Here is a 22631-nt window from a genome sequence, read left to right as displayed (position 1 = left end):
CTTAGATAAGTGCAGCAGCTCGCTAATCTGACTGCTGCCCCTTCTCGCCTCATTAAAGGTGATCTGTTCCTGTAGAGTGCCAGTCTCATTCTTTTTCTGAACCTCGCCTACTCTACCTCCATACCTTACAAATACTGGAGTGGGTTGCTATTTCCTTCTCCAAGGAATCTTCCAGACCCAGGGATCGAACTCCCATGACTTTCTTTGGCAGACAGATTCTTTATCACTGAGCCACCTGGGAAGCCCACACATAGTAGGCAGCTTCTAAGATGGCCCCATAGATCCCCACCTTATGACTGATTTTCACACTTCTCTCTCTTCTTTCCTGAGAAAAGGATAGACTTACTGACTCACTTCTAAAGAATAAAATACAAGTGGAAGCAATAGGATGTCACTTCCAAGATTAGGTTATAAAAAGACTGTCCTGGACATGTTCCTTTGCTCTCTTCCTTGCTTGCTCTCAGGGAAGCCAGCTGCCTGCTGTGAGCTGCCCTAAGGAGAGCCCCACATGACAAGAAACTGCCTCAGTGCAACAGCCTAGGAAAAGCTAAATTCTACCAACAACCATGAGTGAGCTTTGAAGATCTTTCCCCAGCAACCTGATAAAAAGCACTGAGCCAGCTAAGCCACACTTAGGTTACTGACTCACAGAAGTAAGTGCTTCTTTGAAGCAGATAAATTTTAGAATAATTTGTTACAATGCAGCTGTGCTGTCCTTAGTCATTCAGTCATGTCCAACTCTTTGTGACCCCATGGACTGTAGCCCACCTGGGTCCTCTGTCCATGGGCATTCTCCCAGCAAGAATACTGGAGTGGGTTACCATTTCCTTCTCCAGGTGATCTTCCCAACCCAGGGATTGAACCCAGGTCTCCCATATTGCAGGCAGATCCTTTACTGTCTGAGTTATAGGGAAGGCCACAATGCAGCTAATGGAGAGCTAAGTCACACATTGTCAGTGGAATTCTTTTAAGATTTGGGATCTAACCATGGCAACCCACTCCAGTGTTCGCCTGGAGAATCCCATGGACGGAGAAGCCTGGTGGGCTGCAGTCCATGGGGTCGCACAAAGTTGGACACGACTGAAGCGACTTAGCAGCAGCAGCAGCAGCATGATCTTTCTTTCAGTTTAATGTATGTGTTAATCTTTTAGTGGGAAAGGAACTAAGGATTCCATTTGTTTGACTTCTTTTTCTTCATTTCCCTGTGCTTCTATATTCCCATTTCCCCTCTCCCCACCTCAAGGGGCAGCCATTCGATTTCGATGGGATTTTTCCCATCCCTGGCTTCAGGAATTGACTAAACTGCAATCTCAGTTATCCATTTTCCCCTTGCCACAGTGTGTCGTTCATGGATGGGTACATGATCCTGTCCTGAGCCAATGATGTTCCCCCAGCTCCAGTTTTCATGTGGAAGTGGGCACATTATCTAAATCTGTTACTAATGCCAACTTGAGCCAGGCTTTCTGTGCTAGCAATATGGAATCTTATCTAACACAAATATCATCCTGCCTCATTTTTACTCAATTCTCATGAGGACAGAGATAAAGTAGATGATATTAAACAGAACAGGGAAACTTCAAGTGAGAGTATTTCAAGGTATTAAGAAGGAAGGCTCTTAACTATAATTCAACATATTTGACTAAGTTAGAAACTCATTTCCACCACTTACATATCTGGAAAAATTAACAAATTCTTAGTCTTTCTGAGCCTCACATTTTTCTTGGGCAATATGAGAGTAATAATAATAATATATACCTCATATGATGTGTATTGTAAGAATTAAATATACTCCATGTAAAACACCTCAGTGCCTGGAACACACTCCATGTTTAATAAGTGCAAGCTATTATCATTACAATCTTTGGAGGAAAGTTGATAAGTTATGCATCCTAAAAATACTTTCTGTCATCTGGCTCTTTCAGGGTTATATTTAATGTGACATTGTCTCTTAGTGTGAAATTTCACTGTATATCCAGGAGATTTTTTGCACTCGAGGCATTTGAAAGATGAAAAGAAACCCAAATTAAACATGCTATTGGAATTCATTCATCTATCCAACAGAACTTTCTGTTGTTGTGGGAAAAACTAAGCACCAGAAGAAGAAGACTCAGGGAAACTCCTTTGTTACTTGACTTGTCAATGCATCTAACAGGAGGCAAGTTCTTAACCTCAACATTTTAGTAGTATTTTGATAACAGCTCAAATATTGAAAAGGTTAGAATGTATGGTCCTAGGAGGAGACTGGCAATCACTGACTCCAGCTACTCAGTATTCTTTATTTAGCAATTGATACTAGCAAGTTTCTCCATCTTCCAGTTCAGTCAATCACTCAGTCATGTCCAACTCTTTGTGACCCCATGGACTGCAGCACACCAGGCTTCCTTGTCCATCACCAACTTCCAGAGCTTACTCAAACTCATGTCCATCGAGTTGGTGATGCCATCCAACCATCTCATCCTCTGTCCCCTTCTCCTCTTGCCTTCAGTCTTTCCCAGCATCAGGGTCGTTTCCAATGAGTCCTTCACATCAGGTGGCCAGAGTATTGGAGCTTCAGCTTCAGCATCAGTCCTCCCAATGAACATTGAGGGTTGCTTTCCTTTAGGATTGATTGTTTTGATTTACTTGTAGTCTAAGGGATTTATTAGCATAAAAATAGCTTAAAAAGATTTCTGAAGCAGAATACAGAGTCCCTAAACAAGCCTATTCACATACATTAAGTTGATATAAGATAGAGATAATATTGCAGTAGAAAAAAGATACTTTCAATAAGACCCATGATGTTGGCACAATTGGGTCCCCACCTCATATCCTACACAAACTAATTCCAGGTGAATTGAAGACATAACTGTGAAAAGCACAATTCTATTTTTTTTTTCTTTTTTTTTTTTTAAATTTTATTTTATTTTTAAACTTTACATAATTGTTTTTGTTTTGCCAAATATCAAAATGAATCCATCACAGGTATACATGTGCTCCCCATCCTGAACCCTCCTCCCTCCTCCCTCCCCATACCATCCCTCTGGGTCATCCCAGTGCACTAGCCCCAAGCATCCAGTATTGTGCATTGAACCTGGACTGGCATCTCGTTTCATACATGATATTTTACATGTTTCAATGCCATTCTCCCAAATCTTCCCACTCTCTCCCTCTCCCACAGAGTCCATAAGACTGTTCCATACATCAGTGTCTCTTTTGCTGTCTCGTACACAGGGTTATTGTTATCATCTTTCTAAATTCCATATAATGCATTAGTATACTGTATTGGTGTTTTTCCTTCTGGCTTACTTCACTCTGTATAACAGGCTCCAGTTTCATCCACCTCATTAGAACTGATTCAAATGTATTCTTTTTAATGGCTGAGTAATACTCTATTGTGTATATGTACCACAGCTTTCTTATCCATTCATCTGCTGATGGACATCTAGGTTGCTTCCATGTCCTGGCTATTATAAACAGTGCTGCAATGAACATTGGGGTACACGTGTCTCTTTCCCTTCTGGTTTCCTCAGTAGAATGGAACTGGAGGAATCAACCTACCTGACTTCAGGCTCTACTACAAAGCCACAGTTATCAAGACAGTATGGTACTGGCACAAAGACAGAAATATAGATCAATGGAACAAAACAGAAAGCCCAGAGATAAATCCACGCACATATGGACACCTTATCTTTGACAAAGGAGGCAAGAATATACAATGGATTAAAGACAATCTCTTTAACAAGTGGTGCTGGGAAATCTGGTCAACCACTTGTAAAAGAATGAAACTAGAACACTTTCTAACACCATATACAAAAATAAACTCAAAATGGATTAAAGATCTAAACATAAGACCAGAAACTATAAAACTCCTAGAGGAGAACATAGGCAAAACACTCTCTGACATACATCACAGCAGGATCCTCTATGACCCACCTCCCAGAATATCGGAAATAAAAGCAAAAATAAACAAATGGGACCTAATTAACCTTAAAAGCTTCTGCACATCAAAGGAAACTATCAGCAAGGTGAAAAGACAGCCTTCAGAATGGGAGAAAATAATAGCAAATGAAGCAACTGACAAACAACTAATCTCAAAAATATACAAGCAACTCCTACAACTCAACTCCAGAAAAATAAATGACCCAATCAAAAAATGGGCCAAAGAACTAAATAGACATTTCTCCAAAGAAGACATACAGATGGCTAACAAACACATGAAAAGATGCTCAACATCACTCATTATCAGAGAAATGCAAATCAAGACCACTATGAGGTACCATTTCACACCAGTCAGAATGGCTGCAATCCAAAAGTCTACAAATAATAAATGTTGGAGAGGGTGTGGAGAAAAGGGAACCCTCTTACACTGTTGGTGGGAATGCAAATTAGTAAAGCACAATTCTAAAACTCTTTGAACAAGTTACAGGACAATATATTTATGATACCAGGGTAAAAAAAAAAGATATTTTTTAAGATGCCAAAAACATAAAGAAAGAGAGCTAATTAATTTGACTGAATTAATATTTGAATAATGAATTTCTGGCCATCAAAAATACATGAAGAAAGTGAAAAGTCAATGAACAAAAAAATATTTAGATCATCTATAATCAACAAAATTTGTGTGATAAATACCTGAATAGTTCCTGTAAATAAGTAACAATACAAACAATCCTATAGAAAAATGGAGATTGCAAAGTATATTCCTGTTCAGTCCCTAAGTTGTGTCCGATTCTTTGTGATCCCATGGACTGCAGCATGCCAGGCTTCCCTGTCCTTCACTATCTCCCAGAGTTTGCTCAAACTCATGTCCATTGAGTCAGTGAAAACAAAAAATAGAGAGAGACATAGAAAACAAACTTATGGTTACCAAAAGGGAAAGAGTGGAGGAGGGATAAATTTGGAGTGTGGGAGCAACAGATACAAACTACTATATATAAAACAGATAAGTAACAAGGATTTACTGTATAGCACAATAAACTATATTCAATATCTTGATATCTTGTAATAATCTATAGTGAAAATAATCTAAAAATATAGATACATACACATATATAACTGAATCATTTTGCTGTATACCTAAAACTAACACAATATTGTCAATCAACAACATTTTGATTTTTTAAAAAGTATATAGAATTGGGGCTAAAACAAGACTGAAATAAAAGTACCTGGATCAACATTCCCAATTCCAATCCAGGGAGGTAGATCTAAAAGACTAAAATAATAGGCCAAAATCAGCTGAATTAAATTTAGGATAAAATCAATATATTTTATTGTATACAGGTTTTAATGAAAATTAGTGCTGAGAATACAGAATGAGTAATTATTGCTTGATAAACTCAGTGTATCTTTGTACTAAAATAGACTTTTAAGTAGACTTTAAGCTTAGAATGAGACAGTAGTGTGAAAAATGGTAGAAATAGGTTTCAATGAGCAGACCACTAGCTCTCACGTCATTCTATACTTATAACCTCATATGAAGTGTTTGCCTCTTTCTTTATCCTATTGTGTTTAAAAATCAGGCACCCAATCAAGATTATCCCTGATTATAACTTGGAAATCATTAAGAGAGTTTACTACCCTATATGGGGTTTCCCAGCTGACACAGCAGTAAAGAATCCACCTGCAATGCAGGAAATGTAGGTTTGATCCCTGGTTTGGAAAGATTCCCTGAAGAAGGAAATGGCAGTCCACTCCAGTATTCTTGCCTGGAAATTTCCATGGACAGAGGAGCCTGGTGGGCTATAGTCCATGAGGTTGCAGAGTCAGACATGATTGAGCACACACGCATATACATTACCCTAAATGTGCTTAGAATATATGGTACAAGAGGAAGTTTGGATAACTATTTTCATCCACTGTAGTGCTTCATATGGTACAGAAAAGCTGTCCATTGGGCATATGAACCAATTAGATTCAAGGTCAACAATCAGATTTCAACTTAACAGTCATTATTAAACAAAAATGTGGCTTAATGTAAATAACCTTCACAGCTGAAGAAATATTTAAACTCATAATTTTCAGGTTAAATCATACAGTTAAACAGACAGAAAGGCTGGAGTAGCCATTGAAGGACTCCTTCCTGTTGTACTGAGGAGGAGAGAATTTAATTGAGAGGCTTGGTTCTAATTAGGGGTTTGATTCCCCTAGCATTTAGATTTAAAAAAATACATTCACATCTCTAACTAGGGGAAATATGCTTTTACCTAAAACATCTGTGTGTGTGTGTGTACTTTTATCATTTCTCATTTATGTTAATTTAAGAAATTATAGGGCTTCTCAGGTGGTCCACTGAAGAGTCTACCTGCCAGTGCCGGAGATGTAGTCTCCTCTTGATCCCTGGTCTGGGAAGATCCCACATGCCACGAGGCAGCTGGGCCTGCAAGCCCACACCCTTCAGCCCATGCTCTGCAACAAGGGAAGCACGGCCATGAGAAGCCCATGCACTGCAACTGGAGAGTAGACCCGGATCACTGCAACTAGAGAAAGCCCAAGCACAGCAATGAGGATCCAGCACAGCCAAACATTAGGAAAATTCTCTTTTTAATTAAAAAAATTATAAAACATTCAACTGCATTTCAAATTCTCCTTTTAAAATATAACAATGCTTGATTTCACATAATTTCCATAATGCAATATTTCAATATGATTTCCAATAGCTAAAAATGCACACATAGAACACTATCTAGGCAAATTAACTTTTGCACATTTTCCCTAATTAAAAGATATCAGACAATTATTAATAAAAGAAAATCAGATTATCTTTTTTTTTAATCTTAAACAATTAAGAAGTATGATGAAGTCTCAGGTTGCTATCTTAATATTTCAGTTTTCCCTTCAGTGTATCAACTCCTATTTTCCTTTTCAGTAGGAAGGAAGATTGAGGGAAGAGGTAGGAATGTGAGTTGAAATGTAAAGAGAGTAAGCCTTATCAGTACTACTCAGTTTCTGTAGATAGGGGCAGAGCATGATGAGGTGAACAAGCAGTGGGGCTCTGGCCTTCCCCACTCACATCTGCCAGAGGGGTAGATTATAATTTTTATATAGAAGAATTCTGCATAGATTTTCACTTGAAAATTCAGTGTTCTGCCCCCATCCTTTCCTTTCATCCTGTGCATGTGTGCTAAGTTGCTTCAGCCATGTCTGACTCTGCAACACCATGGACTGCAACCCGCCAGACTCTTATGTCCATGGGGATTCTCCAGGCAAGAATACTAGAGTAGGTTGCCACGCCCTCCCCCAGGGAATCTTCCCAACCCAGGGATCGAACCCGTGTCTCCTGCGGCTCTTATATTGTAGGTGGATTGTTTACTGCTGAGCCACTAGGGAAGCCCTCCTTTCACGCCTCCCCTTTAACTGATATCTTTGCTCTTACTCAACTTGTCTTTGGCTTTCTCCTCAACAATGTTTTCATATGTATATAGCCTCTACAATTACCCTACTGGGCATTTCACAAGCTAAATATTGGGATAAATATTCTATTCTCTTCTGTTTTATGGAGAGGGAAATGGCAACCCACCCCAGTATTCTTGCTTGGTAAATCCCATGGACAGAGGAGCCTGGCAGGCTACAGTTCAAGGCATTGAAAAAGAGTCGGACTCAACTCAATGACTAAATAACAAACTGATTTCAGCTGAAACTGAACATGTATCAGTAGCAGGTGTAAATTTTTTAAGAGCTGTAAGTAAAAGAATATGCTGTCCAACCCACAATATGTAATACAAAATAAAGTTCCATCTGTTTTGTCTCTCAATTTCAATCCCTACCTGCCCTCCTCCCTCTCTTTCTCTCCCCAGTGTCCTGCCACCCCTCAAGCCTAGAAACTTGTATTCATGGTGTCCTTTGGATAACCCGGTATTGATAACAGAGTTTCTCAAAGTGTGAACCTCATCCAGTGAGCTTCAAAAACTTCTGGGGTGTTTATTTGTTCCAACTAAAAGCTGGAAAAAAATAGATACTTTCTTCTCTGCCACAGTTATGTTTTTTATTTCCTCATTTACTGGATTTTGAAAATTCAGCCTTATGGAGATTTACAAAACAAGCATTCATGTTACCATCAAATGTTAACAAATGTTTTATTATGCTGTATAAGATTTAGATTTGTTTATCTTTCTAAGAATTAAACAGTCACTCAAATACAGTTGGGAGCTCTTCCCTACCAGGATTGCTCCACTGCCTTTCTGAGAAACTGAAAGTGAAGCTGCTCAGTCACGTCCGACTCTTTGCGACCCCATGGACTGTAGCCTGCCAGGTTCCTCCATCCATGGGATTATCTAGGCAAGAACACTGGAGTGGATTGCCATTTCCTTCTCCAAGAGATCTTCCTGACCCAGGGATTGAACCCAGGTCTCCAGCATTGTAGGCAGATGCTTTACCATCTGAGCCACCAGGGAAGTCTGCTTTTCTCAGAAAACATATGCCAATTTGAGATATGCATCCTTCCTATCTAGGTGTTTGTATTTTCAGGATATATGTACTTAGCCATAAATTGTCTTGCTAATTTTTAAATGGATACAAGTTGGTATTCTGCAATTCACTTTACTGAGTCAACTATACGTTCTTGATATTTTATCCAGGACATTACATATTCAGTGCACAATGGGGAGAGGGGGAGCCAATACACACACATTCATTCATTCGTTTTAACTACAATATAGTATTCCATTATATAACTGTACCACTTTTAATCTTTCCTTATTAATGAACATTTAGGTTGCTTCCAATCTTTTACTTTACCACCATCTTTCTAAAAGCCTCCTGGTCAACTCCAGAAAAATAAATGACCCAATCAAAAAATGGGCCAAAGAACTAAATAGACATTTCTCCAAAGAAGACATACAGATGATTAACAAGCACATGAAAAGATGCTCAACATCACTCATTATCAGAGAAATGCAAATCAAAACCACTATGAGGTACCATTTCACGCCAGTCAGAATGGCTGTGATCCAAAAGTCTACAAGCAATAAATGCTGGAGAGGGTGTGGAGAAAAGGGAACTCTCTTACACTGTTGGTGGGAATGCAAACTAGTACAGCCACTATGGAGAACAGTGTGGAGATTCCTTAAAAAACTGGAAATAGAACTGCCTTATGATCCAGCAATCCCACTGCTGGGCATACACACTGAGGAAACCAGAAGGGAAAGAGACACGTGTACCCCAATGTTCATCGCAGCACTGTTTATAATAGCCAGGACATGGAAGCAACCTAGATGCCCATCAGCAGATGAATGGATAAGAAAGCGGTGGTACATATACACAATGGAGTATTACTCAGCCATTAAAAAGAATACATTTGAATCAGTTCTAATGAGATGGATGAAACTGGAACCTATTATACAGAGTGAAGTAAGCCAGAAAGAAAAACACCAATACAGTATACTAACGCATATATATGGAATTTAGAAAGATGGTAACAATAACCCTGTGTACGAGATAGCAAAAGAGACACCGATGTATAGATCAGTCTTATGGACTCTGTGGGAGAGGGAGAGGGTGGGGATATTTGGGAGAATAGCATTGAAACATGTATAATATCATGTATGAAACGAGTCGCCAGTCCAGGTTCGATGCACGATACTGGATGCTTGGGGCTGGTGCACTGGGACGACCCAGAGGGAGGGTAGGGGAGGGAGGAGGGAGGAGGATTCAGGATGGGGAATGCGGGTATACCTGTGGTGGATTCATTTCGATATTTGGCAAAACTAATACAATATTGTAAAGTTTAAAAATAAAATAAAATTAAAAAAAAAAAAATAATAAAAGACAGATGCCCAAACTGAAAAAAAAAATAAATAAATAAAAGCCTCCTGGTGCACAGGTATGAGAGTTGCTTTAGAGAGTGTGCTCTAGTGGAATTCGTGGGTTGTAGACTATGCACTGGAGAAGGCAATGGCACCCCACTCCAGTACTCTTGCCTGGAAAATCCCATGGATGGAGGAGCCTGGTAGGCTGCAGTCCATGGGGTTGCAAAGAGTTGGACAGGACTGAGCGACTTCACTTTGGCTTTTCACTTTTATGCATTGGAGAAGGAAATGGCAACCCACTCCAGTATTCTTGCCTAGAGAATCCCAGGAATGGGGGAGCCTGGTGGGCTGCCGTCTATGGGGTCGCACAGGGTCGGACACGACTGAAGTGACTTGGCGGTGGCAGCAGCAGCAGCAGCAGACGATGCACTTCTTTAACTTTGCTAAACATTGCAAAGCTGCTTTCCAATGTGGATACAGACATTTATCATCCACCAGCAGTGTGAGACTCTCAAATTCCCTATATTCTTCCTAAACTTTGTGATACTTTTTAAAAAGTTTTTCTAATTTGCTTTTATGGGCATTTCACTAATTTTCTGGTTTAGTTGCTAAGTCCTATCAACTCTTTGCAACCTCATGGACTGCAGCATGCCAGACTTCTCTGTCTTTCACTATCTCCTGGAGTTTGCTCAAACTCACTGATAATACTGAGTAAACATTTATAGAGTACATAAATTATTCCAGGTATTATTCTATGTACCTCTTTGAGAAGGTTCTTCTTTAAATTCCCACTCTATAGATCAGAAAACTAATGCATAGAGAGGTTGTATAATATGCTCAAGGTCACAGAGTTGATAAATTGTAGGATTAGGAGTTTGAACTTAGGTAGCCTATCTCAAAAGTGCATTCTCTTAAGTCTCTGCACCAATCACGGAGGCCTAGGAAGTCATTGCTAAGGATGTCAGGACATTAAAGGTCCTTCCTTCTGTTTCTAGGGTATATGCTAAGTCACAATGCAAAGAGTCAGTTGTGTCTGACTCTTTGCGACCCGATGGACTATAGTCCACCAGGCTCCTCTGTCCGTGGGATTCTCCAAGCAAGAATACTGGAGTTTCCTCCTCCAGGGGATGGTCCCAATCCAAGGATCGAACCCACGTCTGTTATGTCTCCTGCATTGGCAGGCAGGTTCTTTACCATATGTGTGTGTGTGTGTGTGTGTGTGTGTGTATCCCCTAGATGCTCTTCCCAGGTGGTTTTAGTGGTAAAGAAGTCCCCTGCTAATACAGGAGACATTGAGACATGGGTTCCATCCCTGGGTCGGGAAGATCCCCTGGAGGAGGGTGTGACAACCCACTCCAGTATCCTTGTCTGGAGAACCCCATGGAAAGAGGAACCTGGCAGGCTATAGACTATAGGGTCTCAAAGAGTCAGACATGACTGAAGTGACTGAGCATGGATGTATATATATACATATATATATATATATACATACACAAATATTTTTGTATTTTCTTTTTATCTCATTGCTGGATGTTCCTTCACTGAGATAGGAGCAAGGGGAAAGAGTGAAAAACAAACAAACAAACAAACTTTGTTCTTGCTTGCATGAGCAGATGTGGTGACACTGACCAAAGATGATGGCGAAAATTTCTCCACGTACTCGGGCGGAAGGCTGAGGCCAGCCTGCAGTTAACCTTGGATGGAAGTGCATTCCAATGCCTGGAACAGCCTATCATGAAGAGAGAGGAATCTGTCCCTTTGCTGCCAGTTGTCCCGTGCCCAGGGAAGTTGGAGAAAATGCTACAGGTCTTGATCTGGATCTCCCGACCACTGCCCACCCACTATGACTGAACAGAGAAATGCGCACTAGGCGGGTCCGGCTGCCCTGTGCTCCAATGTTGGCAGCCGCCCCACTGGACTGTGCAGTTGTCCTAGGCTCCATATGAGCCAGAGCCAGTGCACTGAATTTGGACTGTACCCCACCAGGCTCTTGTGTCCATGGGATTCTTCAGGCAAGAGTACTGAAGTTTCATTTCCTTCTCCAGGAGACCTTCCCCACCCAGAGATCTAACCCCACATCCTGCAAATCTCCTGCATTGGCAGGCAGATTCTTTACCACTGAGCCACCTGGGTCTATATATTAATCAGCTAATCCCATAGGATGCCATGGTATCAGCTCCAAATTTTCATTCTGGCTTTGAGTTCCCTTTTTGTTTCTGGTGCCTAGAAATTTCCACATCATTTTTAAGTACAAGAAAGTATTTTACATTTTTAGTTGTTGTCTTAGCTCAGATTGCTATTAACAAACTACCACAGACTGGGTAGCTTAAACATAGACATTTATTTCTCACAGTTCTAGAGGCTGGGAAGTCCAAGGTTAAAGTGTGAATTGGTAGACCCATTCTCTATTTCCAGTAATTACTATTCTATCATTTAATCAGTATTATTGCAATTTTCCATCTCATATTATTTCAATGAGGCTCTTCTGTGAAAGAAGAAAAGAAATATCTTCAGTTGTACAAGCTGCCCCAGGCCCTGGGAAAGCAGACATGAAATGGTGAGATGGCCAAAAGTTGTCACTGGGGACTAGGGATTAGAACCTGGTCAAAGCAGCAAATAAAAAAAATTTAAAAAGCTCTTAAAGGAACCTGACAAGGGAAGCTTAAATCTTATTTAAAGGGTTGGGTTATACTAAGCCTTGAAAAATTCAATCCTCTGGAGGACTATATCTCACTAAGAAAGCTCCATGTAAGTTTATCATGTATCCAACACCTAGACATTGGACCTTGGAGACCACTAGGATAATATTTCCTCTGGATTAGCACTGAAGCTTGGAAGTGACATTTGTACGAGGCATACTTTAAACTCCAGGGCTTTTCCGATTACAAAATGATAATTCTGAAGGAAAAAAGTGCTTACTGCAGAGAGAAATGGCCATGATTTATATGTTTTGGACGGTCTTCCTTTTTCACACAGAATAACTTCTTAGACCAAGTATGTTTTGCTTTTACTTTTGTTTTTAACTAATGCTGTCTTTTGATTGATATTAAGGGTAGAGCGTATTTGTTTTAGTGTGTTTTTATTTTTACAGTTCCACCATTCCTAAAGAACGATTGTATAAATGCTAGTTACAGGTGACACTGGCAATTAAGCTGTACACACACCACAGAAACATTACTATGAAATGCCAATGTTAGACCAGGGCAACCTCTGAAGCTTCACTGACTGGTCCTCTGTGCATACTCAATGGATCACTCTCCAACTGCTCTGGCTCTCTGATGAAAGCCAGACAAGAATAAAGTGAGGCTGAAATGCTGTCCCTCCTTTACTCTTGGTGCATCTATCAAGATCTCTGGAATCATTGTAAAAACCTCCTATTGTTCCAGTTATAAAGGGTGCTTTGAATGAATTAAATACCTAGTGACAGCCAAGGTCATAAACTGCTTGACTCTCTTGGGTCATTTTTCCGGGCTGATTTTAATCGTATTTTGGCCAGCATGTTATGCTTTGTGCAGTTGTGAATACTGATGGATGCAGTGACATGATTTAAAATAACATGTCTCTCTATTGGCACTTGCATGTGTACATCCAGGGTATCTAGAGAGTAAGCAAGACAGACTTGCATTTGAAGCCAGATGAAGCCTTCTAACTTTTGTTCCATTTCTTAACTGCCCAGGCTGGATTCCTAATTGACTCATCTCTTTTATAAATCTGTGAAACTTGCCGGAGTGGGACTGAGTAACAGATTATAACTAGATCACAGCAAATCCATCACTTCTGGTAGAAAAACAACTCCTAGACTTGCTGACGAGGTCAGTAAAATCATCATTATACAGGGAATTCTTCCCTCTCTAACCTAAAATGAAACTTGAAGCCAAATGTCAGAAGCCAAGTATCAGAAGACAATAACATTTTTACACCCCCATATATTCTATAGAAAGAATTAGAAACCTGGTGTGAAAAAATTCCTGGCTTCACTTTGCTAATCCATTCTGTGTTCACCTTGCTTTTTCTTTCTTTTTTTTTTCATCACTCATTCCCTATTCCTAGGCTCACCTCCAACACTTCTTTTATCTGGATTTTGAAAGTTTTTATTAAGATCTGAAAGGTATAATATGAAAGTTTTGCACACACTCAGAGCAGTCTAATCACATTTTTTAAAAGTTAGAGTACACACACTTTTAGAATTGGTGGTTCTTTAAAGTTAGACAACTCTAGAACCACATTTAAAATCGGCTTTAGCTGAAGTGAGCCCAGAATAATATAAAATTAATATTCAAGTACAGTGATTGACATCAAGATTCTCATTTTGAAGAGCCACATGAGGCAGTTATTAAGAGCTCAAGGAAGACCAACAGAAGAGCAGATATACAGACCTCCTGCAATTTTGTTGAATGTGGTACATGTCACTAGATGGAAAAAGAGCAAGTTTTAAAGTTTAGAGCACTAATAATCTGGAAGAATCATGGAACTTTGGTGATTCGATAGGATCTAATATAGAATGAAAGTCAATGGCTAAACAGACAGTTCTACACCCATGCATCATTTTAAAACAATTTTTGGAGGGAATTTCCTGGTAGCTCAGGGGTTAGGACATGGCTCTTTTGTTTCCAGTACCCAAACTTAATCTTCAACTGGGGAACTAGGATCCTGCAAGCTACATGGCACAGCCAAAAGAAAAAATTTTTTAAAATAATGATTTTTTGATCACCTACCTTGATACTGTACTAGGCCCTGAGGTCAAATAGTGAACAAAACTAATCTCAGTCCCTTGTCCTCATGAAGCTTACAGACTAGCGCAAGCAATAGAAAGTAGCCAGGTAATCACAGGCTTGTGAAGCAAGCATCTCTCTGGTGAGCGCTAAGGAGAGAACCTCCCAAAGGTGGAGATGGTCTCTTTAGGGAACACTGCCCTGAGAAAGTCACCCCTGAGCTGAGACCCAAGGAATAAGCAGGAGTTAAGGAGAAGGGAAAGACAGATGCTTCTCATTAAAGTAAATTGGACAGTGTTTCTGTTTTTTTGTTTTGTTTTGTTTTTATTTTTAGCATAATTAATCTATTTAATAGTTTTAAGGACCAGGACTAGAAGATACTAGAAGAAGCAGTGTTAACGAGTGGTAACTTTTTTCTCCCCCTGAGCTTTACTGATGTGTTGGTGGTGGTGGTTTGGAAGCTCAGTCCTGTGGGTCTTTTTGGTGACCCCTGAACTGTAGCCAGGCTCCTCTGACCATGGGATTTCCCAGGCAAGAATATGGAATGGGTTGCCATTTCCTTCCTGGGTCTCCTGCATTGCAGGCAGATTCTACACCACTGAGCCACCAGGGAAGCCCTTATTGAGGTCCAATTGACCAATAAAAATGGTATATTTTTAAGGTGTACAGTGTGATGCTTACATATATATATATATACATTGTGAAATGTTTATTAATTAACATATCCTTCACCTCACAGTTATCTTTTTTTTTATAAGAATGGTTAAAAATCCACTTTTTGCAAATTTAAAATATACAATAATTTTTTTATTTTTTTTTTACTGTGCTTCACAGCTTGTGGGATTTTATTTCCTTGACCAGGGATTGAATTCAGGTACACTGAATCCTAACCACTGGACCACCAGGGAATTCCCTACAACACAATGGTATTAACTATAGTCTTCTTGTTATACATTTGAGCGCCAGAATTTATTTATCCTGAATATCTAAAACTTAAATTTTTTATAAATCAAAGAAACCTGCTCAGGCCCCTTGCCTGGTCCTATTTCCAGGCTCTTTCCTCCACTGTTAGATGTGGCTTTGATCATGGAGATAATTAAGCAAAGAAAGGAGGGAAAAGCATTCCAAGAAGAGGGAACAGCTTGTGCAAAGACCCTCTGGCTTAGATTGCAAGAAGCAATCTGTGCAGAGCTTTATAAACTGTGTCAAAGACTTCTGTCAAACCTAAAAATGCAAAAAGCCATTTAGCACATCTTAAGCAGAAGGGAAGAAGGTGGAGACGGGGCTAACATAACCAGGTTTGCATTTTGGAAAGATTATATTTTATCTACAATATGGAAAACAGATGGAAGGAGTAAAATGATGAAAAGTTTGATTGTATATATAACCTCTGCCTCAGAAATGTTTCTAAAATGAATGGTCTCTGTCACATTATATGGAAGAAGACTATAATCATCAGTCCTGTTTATTCATTCGAATGGCATTTACTGTGCACCGACTCTGTGCTGATTTGGAAGTGGGGCTGTATGCATAACACAATAGATGAAGTTCTATTCCCTCCTAGAGCCTAGGAAATAGACAAAATATAAAGGCAAATAATATAGCTTGTTAGAAATTGAAAATGCCACAAAGAAAGAAAAACAGAGCAGGATAACATGATTTGGAATCAAAAGAGAGGAAAATGACATGTAGTTTTAAACGGGATAATCAGGATAGTTTTCCTTTACCAGGTGAGTTTTAGTAAAGACTTGAAGGAAGTGAAGGCATCCGCCTTGCAGATGTCTGGGTGAAGAGCTTTCCTGGCCAAGCTGCAGCCAGAGCAAAAGTGGTCATGTATCTGGCCTGTTTATATAGCAAGTGGGTGGCCAACGTGCCTGGAGCAGAGTAAACATGGAGGAGGACAGTAAAGATGAGAACAGGGAACACAGGGCCTGGAAGGACACTGATGGTGCTCAGAGTGAGGACGGAAGACATTGTAAGGTTTTGAACAGAAGAGTCTCATGATAGGACTTCTTTTTTTAATTTATTTTAAAAATAATTTTTTTTATTTACTGTGTTACAAACTTTACAGTGTTGTGTTGGTATCTACCATACAACAATGCAAATCAGTCATAATTATACATACATCACCTCCCTCTTGAGCCTTCCTTCCCTCCCTGACCCTAGGTCATCACAGAGCACCAGGCTGGGTTCCTTGTGTTATACAGCGACTTCTCACCAGCTATCTTTTTTACACATGGCAGCATATATATGTAAATTGGTATTGATGAGCCTATTTGTAGGGAAGGAATGAAGATGCAGATACAGAGAACTGGCTTGTGGACACAGTGGGGGAAGGAAAGAGGGACAAAAGGACGTCTTTTTTTAAAAGGATCACCCTGATGCTACTTTGAGAATGTACTATAGCAAGGCGAGACTGGAAGCAGGGAGACTACTCAGGAAGTTTCTGCAGTAGCCAGATCAGAGAGGATGATGGCTCAGACCATCATCGGGGCTTCCTAGGTGGCTCAGTGGTAAAGAATTGCCTGTCAATTCAGAGATGTGAGTTCCATTCTGGGTCTGGAAGATCCCATGGAGGAGGAAATGGAAATTCACTCCAGCATTCTTGCCTGAAAAATCCCATGGACAGAGGAGCCTGATGGTCGACAGTCCATGGGGCCACAAAGAGTTGAACATGACTGAGCACGCACACACCACACCACAGACTATGATCAGAATTCTGAATGGCAGCAGTGGCAGCTACATAGCAATAACAGGAAGATTTACAAAATTGTGAAAAAATATTATTTCAATTCTAAAATATGAATATTCCACCAAACTATCCATTATGACATGTAGGAAAAACAATGACATTTTTTTGACATGAAAGAAGGTACTAAATATTACCTCCCATGTACCATTTACTAAAAGAAGATACTAAAGAATGTGCTACACCAAAATGAGAGTGTAAAACCAAGAGGGAGCCATGAGACTGTTGATGCTAAATGAGATAAAACTCTTACAATTTTGACTGTGTAAAGAACACAGCAGTATCATGGATGTTTTTTCATTTATGATCTTTTTCTAGCTCAACAAATAAACTTCAGAAGTATTTATAATTTTCACCCCAAAGACATGTCCATTTGAATATTATTTGAGTAATATTACTGAATATTATTATTATTTGAATCTTATTTCAAGTCAAAAATTGGAAGGAATATAGTATATATAATAGGACGCAGTAATAAATTCTATCTGGGTGTCTTTAAGATTTTCTCTACAAATAATGCTTCTAAGAAGTTTTAAATGAATAACATAGTAAGCAAATTTATACTTATGATTGGACAAGAGTATAAAAGTTGAGATTTTTGTAAACTTCTCTGATCATCATTTTATCAGGGTGAGTTTTATGATATGGAGATTATCTCTTTTACATAAATGTGAAGAATGAGGGGGCATTTTCCCCTTTTGGTTTTCCTCAGTTTTTTTCACTGTTAGGAAGACCTGAAATTTTTAAGGTTAAAAATTGAAATTCTATTAATACTAAGAAAAAAAGAAATTAGCAGACCCCTGAAGCTCAAAGTTTATATTATAAAAATTAATGGGCAGAACGTGATTATTGAAAAAAAAAAAGAGCAATGGGGCATGAAGTATTTTGAATCTACAGGATCAAGGAAAATAAGGAATACATGATCTGAAAAAAAGAAAACCTCAGGGTTCTAGTGAAAGAAACCTCCAGAACAGCAGTATGCTGTAGTTCTAGATAATCACTAACCAGTTTAGAGCAAGACATTAGAGGTCTCTGGGAGGAAATAAATGCCTTACCTGATATATTGGATGTAGTAGGAAGAGACCAACAGAGTGTAGGAAGAAATATGTAATAGGTACACAGAACTCTAAGGAACTAGAAAAGAAAGTTTTTAATATTGATTCCAGAGAAAATCAAAGTTATAAAAGAATAAAAAGTGTAAGTTACTATAACTCCATAGGCTTCCCCAGTGGCTCAACAGTAAAGACTCTGCCATGCAGGAGATATAAGAGACACAGGTTCAATCCCTGGGTCAGAAAGATCCCCTAAAGGGGAAAATGGCAACCCACTTCAATATTATTGCTTGGAAAATCCCATGGGCATAGGAGCCTGGTAGGCTACAGTTCATAGGGTTGCAAAGAGTCGGACATGACTAAGCACACATGCATACTATAACTGCATAGCACAGCTATGAATATTATTCATAATACTGAATATGGTTTTAACAAAAATTATGATTTAATGGTTTGAAAAATGTAGAAGTGAAGTGGGGATGAGAGGCAGGTGTGTAAGAAACCTAAATGTTCATTTTTCACTATGAGTGCGTCAGTACATAATATCTAAAACTGGAAAATACCAAGAAATAGAAGAGAAGCATGGTATTTAGAAATAAGCTGGTAAATGCAGAAAAATAGCTAAAAAAGTAACTTGGGGGAACAAGAATAAAAACTCAGTTGGGCTGAGGCTGGGGACCAATTAACCTTTAATGAGCACCTGCTACTGCTGCTGCCGCCAAGTCACTTCAGTCATGTCTGGCTCTGTGCAACTTCGTAGACGGCAGCCCACCAGGCTCCCCCATCCCTGGGATTCTCCAGGCAAGAACACTGGAGTGGGTTTCCATTTCCTTCTCCAATGCATGAAAGTGAAAAGTCAAAGTGAAGTCGCTCAGTCATGTCCGACTCTTCACGACCCCATGGACTGCAGCCTACCAGGCTCCTCCGTCCATGGGATTTCCCAGGCAAGAGTACTGGAGTGGGGTGCCATTGCCTTCTCCATGTAATGAGCACCACTATCTGTCATCATGATCCATCAGCTCTCAGGGTCTAAGGTGGTGCAAAAACTCAAAGGCTATACAGGTCAGGTTTGTGGTTCATCAGTGCAAAAAATATACTTAGGACTGGGGAGGGGATTAGTACAGCAAATTTGGGCAGGTGCTTGATGACCTTATTTCCTTTCCTTTCCCATGAAGTTTCAGGGAAATGTGATGGTAGTTAAGTCACTAAGTCGTGTCCGACCCTGGCAACCCTACAGACTATAGCCCACCAGGTTCCTCTGTCCATGGGATTTTCCAGGCAAGAATACTGGAGTGGGTTGCCATTTCCTTCTTGAGGGGATCTTCCTGACCTGGGGATCGAACTTAGGTCTCCTGCATTGCAGGCAGATTCTTTACTAAGTCACTAGGAAAGCTGGCAAGTTTGAAACAAGATAGGATAAGGGACAGACAAGGTTACCTGGAGGTATAATCAAGTATTTAAGGTTTGGAGGTAATGTTAGTTTTACCAATGACCTACCTCCTTGACTCTAAATACAGACCTTGGCTGGAAACCTGAATCAACAGATTTTCATCCTCCTTGAAGTTGACCTACAGTTTTCTGAACTTGGCTTAACAATTCACCTCATTTGTCCCATTTTCTGATTTTTCTGTGGTCCTCTTCTTACCTTAAGAACTCTGCTCTTATCATTAATGTTCCTAACTTTGGCTTGGAAAACTGATATGATTTTCTGCATTCTTGATTTTCTTCCAGTTTGCTGCATCTGTCACTTCCTTCATGCTAATCTATTTCTCAGGCCAACCTAGTAACCCGAACTTGATTCTTTGGTTGCCCCGTCTGATTCAGGATTTGGTTAAGAACTCATGACACTATTTCTGATTAATGCTGCCATATGTTCCAGACTTTTCTCCTGACTGCGGTGTTACTGTGCCAGTATTGGTTGGCTACTTCTTATGAGTGGTTAGTGGCCAAATCAGGCTTGTGCAGCTAAACCAGATGACTGGACAAGTTAGATCAGGTGCTGACAATGCAGAAATTAAAAATAGAATGAACAAAGCACAATAGGACACCCTTAGACCTAGACAGATGCAGACAGAGTTGCTCTTTGAGTCCCTCCACCCCCTCTCCATAGTCAGGGGAGAAACTTTCAGAGGAAGAAAAAAGTCCAAAGAAAGATCTGGAAATGTCATAGCAGGACTTCCACTTTCAGAGGAATTTCCTGAGTTTTCTTTAGAGTAGGTTTAACTCTCAGGGTTCGCACTGTGTCTATAAACCTAACTTTGTGTTGAAATTTTATAAAGCAAAGGATTCTTAAGCCTCTGGATAGTGCACAATCTTTCTAAATATCAGTACCACCTCAAAGTGGATAAAATTGTTCTTGCCTGATTAGATTTCAGTAGATTAATATTGATATACTCATAGCTGACATTAGCGATTCTTTCTTGACTTTCTTTTACTCTTGTATTCAATAACCCCTGAACACGTTAATTAAGATAAGTCTAAAAAAAGGAAAGAAGAGAAGGAATAAAAGAAGCAATTTAATGATATACTGACTCTAGTGGAAGGAAATACACATAATTGCTTATTCCTTCTTAGAGAGTCCTTTTAATGGGTGGTAATTCTCATCCCTTCTTGGAAAAACAACAACAAAAAAGAACAAGACAGTGGTGAAAACAATACTTAACTACTTATGAGTATGTACTAGGTGCTAGATCTTTATACACATTAATTCAATTAATTCTTATATCAACTCAATGAGATGGGTGACATTTATTAATGAGGAAAGTGAGATTCTGAGCCATTAAGTAGTTTGCCCAAGGTCATTTATCTGCTGGGGAAAGAGATGGGACACAACACAGGCTAGATGATGCCAGCGACCATAGTCCTAACTTCAAAGACATATATGCCCTTCCCAGCAATGTTGGGAATAAAAAGAAATGATCATTCAAACAGTTAGAGGATCAATGAGGATACAGATGATGTTCAAATCCAAAAAGAAATGATCTCCCTTCCTCTATCATTCAGTCAGGAACTCAAAATATCTCACAGGAAATCAAGTGAGAATTCAGTTCTACTAATACTTTATTGAGTATCTACAAATATCAGACTCTTTACTAGGGTTTGGGATATATAAGAATGAGTTAAGACAGGCATAATATCTGCCTTCAAGAATGCTGCAGACATTTTAGAAGTAAAATAATATATAATAACTATTAACAAGAAGGGCTTCCCAGGTGGTGCTATTGGTAAAGAACATGCTTGCCAGTGCAGGAGACCTAAGAGACACAGGTTCAATCCCTGGGTTGGGAAGATACCTTGGAAAAGGGCATGGCAACCCACTCCAGGAATCTTGCCTGGAGAATCCTATGGACAGAGGAGCCTGGCTGACTACAGTCCATAGAGTCACAAAGAGTTGGACGTGACTGAATCAACTTAGCACGCATGCATGCATTAACAATGAAGAGGAGCAAAATTCTGTGGGAAGGGAAAGTAAGGGTATTTTATGGTCTAGAAAATAGAAGATCTTGATTAGAAAATGAAGGTTGAGCTAAAATGTAAATGATAATATGTTAACTAAGTAATGGCTTCAATCTGATATCACAAGGTAATTTAATGAACTAGAATCAGAAGACTGACAAGCTCTTCTCGGGAGAGACAGCACTCACTACTGTGTCTCCTTTGACAGACCAGCAGAAAGAGAAGGACATCAACCCAGCCATGGGTGAAAAGAAAAGAGTTGAAATCTTAATAAATATTAAAAGGCTACGTGTGGGCTGGCATGATAGTAGAGAATCCTGAGAGTCCCAGGCAGGAGGAGAGTCTGAAACATCCATCAACTGTGAAAAAAGTTCACAGTTGAGTTCTTTCCATAGTCCTTAACTGAGAGCTCATGAAAAAGCCTGAGAGCAGGCCTGGAGAATTGAGTCATCTGCTAAATCACACACATGCATGGCACCCCTAAGACTGAGGACAGAGCAGAAAGACTGAGAGAATTGCTCTGTGCTCTGGCCCCTGCACTATGTACGAGATAGCAGCTGTCTGATGCTGAAGAAGAAAGGAGACCAGAGAGTTTCCTCTGAGACCCATGCAAGCAGAAGCTGCTTGAGTCAAGGGCAGAGATGGAAAACCAAGTGAAATCCTTTCTGCCTCCCCACTAACTCTACACACACACACTCTTAAGTCTTGCACCAAACACTAGGCAACAGCAGTGTGATGCTAAGGGAAGTAAAGGAGCATTGAGTGAGACTCCATTATGAAAACACAAGTACCCAAGTTTCCCTAAAGCTAAGGGAAAAGCAGCAGAACTGAGAACACTCTTCTGGGTTGCCTTTGTGTGGTCAGTCGCTTCAGTCTTGTCCAGATCTTTGCAACCCCATGGACTATAGCCCACCAGACTCCTCTGTCTATGGGATCC

Source organism: Bos indicus x Bos taurus, chromosome 16 (genome assembly GCF_003369695.1).
Source record: "Bos indicus x Bos taurus breed Angus x Brahman F1 hybrid chromosome 16, Bos_hybrid_MaternalHap_v2.0, whole genome shotgun sequence".
Taxonomy (NCBI): Eukaryota; Metazoa; Chordata; class Mammalia; order Artiodactyla; family Bovidae; genus Bos; species Bos indicus x Bos taurus.
This window is presented reverse-complemented; position numbering follows the sequence as displayed.